This window comes from Watersipora subatra, chromosome 2, assembly GCF_963576615.1.
Source record: "Watersipora subatra chromosome 2, tzWatSuba1.1, whole genome shotgun sequence".
NCBI lineage: Eukaryota > Metazoa > Bryozoa > Gymnolaemata > Cheilostomatida > Watersiporidae > Watersipora > Watersipora subatra.
Genome location: NC_088709.1, coordinates 1,628,297 through 1,634,380, shown reverse-complemented (window position 1 = coordinate 1,634,380; position 6,084 = coordinate 1,628,297).

Here is a 6,084-nt window from a genome sequence, read left to right as displayed (position 1 = left end):
TTTGAATTGATCTAACGGTGGCACTGTTTGTCTTTAGCCAATAGAATGACACCAGCGAGCCTGAGTCATGTATGATAACCAAGTTGTCTTTCGATAGGACAGTCTGCAGATACTCCCACCCATCCTTCATTGTAAGCAGTGAGTGATTCTGCCTACACCTTCCGGTGCTCAGAGAGGTCAGACTTCCTACCGATACTCTTTGTCTCTTGCTTCTTTTCTCTCTTCTATGCCTGGTGATTAGACGTGAGATCCTGCGACTGTCTGCATAAAATCCAAGAATCCACGCTTGTCTTGGCGAATTGCTTTCATTTTAGAAGGAGTGACCAGCTCGCCGTGCGCGTTCATTTCAACACAGGTGTTTTGAATTTCTGTATGCTTTCATCTTTCTTGAGTTTAAAATTAAATGTAATCATGTGATAATCGTTTCTTTAAATATTTCTTTAAGTAAAAACAGTAATAATAATTTGGTTTTGAGTTAAGAATAAGTTAATAAAAAATAGCCTCTTGCTGCAAGCGAGTTTTAATATTAGTAATCTGTGTTATAGTGGAGCGTAGGTCAGTTCATTTCTGTTATTAACTCTCTCCCCTTTGCTAGTTCGAGTAATTGAGAACCCCACATTCCACCATAACAGCCTGTTTTTATTGTAACTCTTATATAACTAACTAACCTCTTTGCTCTCTTGAACTTGTTAAGGCCCGCCTTCTAGGATATAAATACCTCTGAATATATTACTGGTTACTGTATTACTGGTTACTGTAAAACCTCTAATCGGATGCCACCTCAATTTGTACGCCACTGCTATTTGGCCACCACTACGAAAGAACGGTTGAAAAATAGTGCGCCACCCTTTATTTGAACGCCACCTCCATTTGACTACCACTTTAACAATCTTTGATCTTTATGAACCCATAATATCAAGGGATCAGTAGAAATGTTGACAAAATCGTATTAATAATGAATCGTTTACATTGATAACAATCAATTCTCTCGTTGTCCAATTTCAAAGCTTTTCGCTTTATGCGTTAAAAATTTAAAAGCAATACCATACAAATAATTAATAACTGTTTTAGGCTAAAAGTAGTTCCTTGTTTAGCGCGGTTTTGATACTTCGTAGTACATGTTTATAAAAAAACTGTCTAAATTTCCGATAGTAGATGGAACGACGAGTTTTGCGCCAAAGGTTACGTTTAGTGAGCCAAACTTTTGCGCGTTGCATTTGGGCTAAATGCAACGTGGAAAAGTTTTGTACTGCCAAAATTGTTTAGACGCTAATATCGACTAGCTCAGCACTAAAAAAGAAGAGTTGAGGTCACAAGACATTGTGGAAGGTATTGGAGAAGGTAAAAGATGTTCGTTCCCTCGAAGGCGACAATCAGAAAGCAGCTATCTGAGCAAACGATGCAAATATTTTTGATTTAAAAACGTTAATTTTTGTTTCTGCATGTAATATAAGTATGGTTCGTTATGTCACTTGTTCATGAATACATATTTGTAGCATTTGATAGATTATCATTATATAACTTATAAATTATTGGTATAAATTTGATAGCTTCATTGTAGTAATCTGGTCTTACAATTGATCGGCACTTGTAACTCCTCTTCTATTGCACACAAAAAACTAGTTTTGTCTGCAAATTGTAGCAAACATACCAATGATCGCAATGATCTTTTATGCCAAAATGGTAAATATAGATATATAAAACAAAACTATGTCTTCAAATTTAAAATGAAATGAAACATGACAGGTCTAACAAATTGCAAAGCATGACAAGGGCTATAATATTATTGCAACTTAATTGGAAGCAATAAGATAACAGCTGGCAAAGATTTTTTTGGTTTCTCAATGCACATTTTTTAAAATATCTTTGACAGGTTGGAAGCATGTTAGCCGGATTTATTGCTTCCAAAAGATTTAATATCGCTCCACCGAAAAGAGAGGGCAAAATATAAGCGAAATTTCCTTCAGCTAAAAGAAGTAAAAGGGCTAAATTTATTTTCTCAAAATTCTGAAAAGCCATTTGAAAAAATACAACACTAGCCTCTATTTGAAAGCCGCCTCCAGTTGACTGCCACCCTAGAGGAAATGCTGAAAAATAGAGCAACATGGCGTTCAATTGGAGGTTTGTTTGGGCGCTAATACTGTTTGGACGTTTTTCGGTGTATTCATTTCTGTGCAAAATACAAAAATTTTTACAATTTTTACTGAATCTTTTTGAAAGAATCAACTAGCTAGAGGTCGTCTGCATTGCACCAACATTCACAGCGCACCAGCAAATATCATCTTCTATAAGCAACTAGGCTGGCAATTTCCTAAATTGCACCCAGCGTCACAGTACACCAGCAGGACAGTTGTATTTCTTTAGCCATTTCCACTTGTCGGGACCCAGGAGAAGTGGTATTTTTCCTTCAAAAAGCAACCCTGAGTTGCAACCCTTGCGAACAGAAGGTCAGGGATCAGACAACTTCCCCTAGCCTGCTAACCAAAATCTACTTCAGCATATTTTCTTAAATTGGCATAAAGATCAAATACTGATAGGCTTTGTATCCGCAATTGCCAACTAGTACCTGGTTTGTGTTTTTAGAGGATCTCTAAATTTTGATGTCTAAGTCCATGTAAAAATCTTCCGGTACTGCTAAACTGTACAGATGTAACAATCAGGGTTAACTGATGTGTGGTGGCTGATAGCCAAGGCCATGACTGAGAGTGAATGGAATACCGACGCCAGGATTAAGCCAAGTCCTGACTTTGCCGATGATCCAACCTTCGGTAGTGCTTCCAGCCTGCCGAGGGTCGGCTGCTACAGTCGGTCCTACAATCGAGGGGGTGGAGCCTCATTAGACAGAAACATATATAAGGAGCCCGTATGAGCAAAGGAAGGCAGTGCGATTGGAAGTCTGACACTGTGCAGTTACTTATATGTTCATTACATGTTTAACTGTATCCATATGTATATTTGCAAAATAGGAACTCTAATTGCCATGTACTCAAGATGTTTGATTCTTGGGAGCAAATTTATAAACACGCAATAATAGTAATTACATTAATTTTAGTCATCAATTTATTAATTAGCAGTTTTATTTAATTTTTAGGTATGTTAATTCAAAATTTAATGTTTAATGGTGGTTTTCCGGTAAATCATTTATTTCATCAGTTATTAATGGATTTTAATCCAATTTTTATTTGATAATTTAGTGAGTATTTCAGCTTTAGAGAAAATTTAGTCCACTAATTCAATTATGGATACACTTATTTGACAGATGAATTTGGTAATTTAATGCATAATTCAAATTAATCACTAATTAATTAATTTATTAGTGCAATTATTTTACAAATTAATTCATTAATTTGATGCAAAACTTAACTTGAATGGGAATAATTTTGCTAATTTAATGCATAATTTCATTTGAATGTAAATAAATTTGTCAATTTAAATGTAAATGTAATTGTTTTAAAAACTAATATGGTTGTTTAATTTATGTTGAATAAAAACTAATTCAATTAAATAGCAAATCTATCTGTGCAAATCTCAATGCTGTTCTGTTTGTCTGTTGTTCGTGTGCCTAGTTATAACGGAAAAGTTTTAGCAATGAAAAATCTGGGTCTTGCTGTAATTGATTTTGGAACCTCCAAGTCTGCAGGCAGTCTCCAAGGCTACTTGCAGTACAACAGATTAACTGTGCACATAGTCAATACATTTGTTAAAACGTGCATAACAGTGTTGAGTGACTGTAATGTAACACATAATAATTACCAGCTGGCTACATGGCTCTTATTATAGTAACGACGGATGAATTCCCAGCATTGCACATGTAATAAAAACAGCCCATAAACAATGGCAAGTAATGTAGTTGCCATTGGCTAAGCTGACTAATTGGCTAACGGCAATTAGACCGATTTATATACATGTACTATGCCACTAGAGCTGTCTTGTGAATACCAGAAGACACAAATCCAACAAATTATTAGCAGAGGTACGGTTGTTGCATACTGACAAACCTAGCTAGTAAATATTTGTGGGTTCTAACAAGCTCAGTACCAGTAGAAAGCAGGGATTACGTGTATGTCACAATTTCCATTTCCATAACATTTCCCCAATTCATTTCCATATTATTTCCATTTCCATAGTTCATTTCCATAGTATTTCCAATTCCATAATTCATTTCCATATTATTTGCATTTGCAGAACATTTCCATAATTCTTGTCTATATTATTTCCATTTCCATAACATTTTCATAATTCATTTCCATATTATTTTCATTTCCATAACACTTCCATATTTCTAAAATAAAATTTCCATTTCCTTAAAATTATGGAAATATTTATGTTTATGGAAATGGAAAAGTAAACATTTCCATAATATGGTTAGCAATCCCTGGTAGAAAGACTGTTCAGCAGTGCTGGACAGACTTTGAAGCCAGAAAGATAGCATTTAAGAGATGACATATTTGAAATGTTAATCTATCAAGATGTAATAAACATTAAAGTGTATGCAGAGTATTACTAATATTATTAATGTGTTACTACTATCACAATAGCTGATTTTTGTCTTGATTTAATAATCTATATATATATGCACTAGCTGTACTACCCGGCATTGCCCGAGTAGTAAAAAAGTCTTTGAACAGAAAATTGATTTGTATTTAACACAACAACATTTACCATTTTATCGGTCAAACTACATATCATGAGAAAAGTGTTTTGTACAATTTAAATAAATTAATAAAAAAAGTGTAACAACTGTAAAGGTTTCCAAGCTTTGTCAAACTCCTGGGCCATATAAATTAATATGTGGGTTAAAATATGCATAACGACTCGGCGTTACACGCAACGTCACTAAAGCTTGATCTCACAGTTCTTATTAGTAAGTTTAGCATTACAGATACTAGCTTACTCAAACTAGTCAATGTCAATTACATTACCTGTCACTATTTATAAGCTGTTTGTTTGAGAACCTTTGTTTGTAGTTGGCTTACGTAGAGACTAATAACTCAGGATGGAGCAAATAATATCTTTCCAGAGCATCTAGCCGCCTGTAACTGAAGCTCACATTGAGTTATTTACATCCATAATTTCTTATACAAACACCATGTGTACCGTGCTATGTGTATACAGACCTATCACAACCATTTGCTATCCTCTACATATTGCCCGTTTATCATAACAATCTGAGTTTATGTACTGTACTAATGTATACATGCCTTTCACAATCATTTCTTTACATTATAAACATTGTAGATATTCGCAATAAAGCAATACATTCGCAATTCGCTCTGTACTGTTGTGTACATTTGAAAGACCCTGTCTAAGCACTGTATTAGCTGTATACATGCCTATGGTAACCTGTTAGTTTAGTGATAAGCCAAATTGTAATACATTTTGCATTTTTGCGAGGGATTCAACTCACACGTGAAGTTTCCTATGCAACCTGTGAGAAAAGTGCTGATATTATTGCACATCACTCAATAGCGTTGTTAATTAACTGGATGGATTAGCCCTAAATTCTTGTCTGAACCAGTGCAAGTCCAGCAACCAAAAGATACACATGTGAGAATGGTATTGGCTGCCGCTGTAAACCTTATAAACTTATATTTTACAAATATTAACCATGTGTCACGACTCAACTAGGAGATGCCTCTCGTTAGCTCTCAAGAAGCAGAATGTAATCATGGCAAGACCTTACTCCCCAAAAACTCTTTTATTATTATAAGAAGTTCAAGACATATCATAATGAAGTCTTGTTGAACTGGTGGTCCAACACCTGTCATAATGAAGTCTTGTTGAACTGGTGGTCCAACACCTCTCATAATGGAGTCTTGTTGAACTGATGGTCTAACACCTGTCATAATGAAGTCTTGTTGAACAGGTGGTCCAACACTTGTCAAAATGAAGTCTTGTTGAACAGGTGGTCCAACACATGTCATAATGAAGTCTTGTTGAACAGGTGGTCCAACATTTGTCATAATAGAGTCTTGTTGAACAGGTGGTCCAACACAGGTCATAATGAAGTCTTGTTGAACTGGTGGTCCAACACTTGTCATAATGAAGTCTTGTTGAACAGGTGGTTCAACAAACCTCACAACA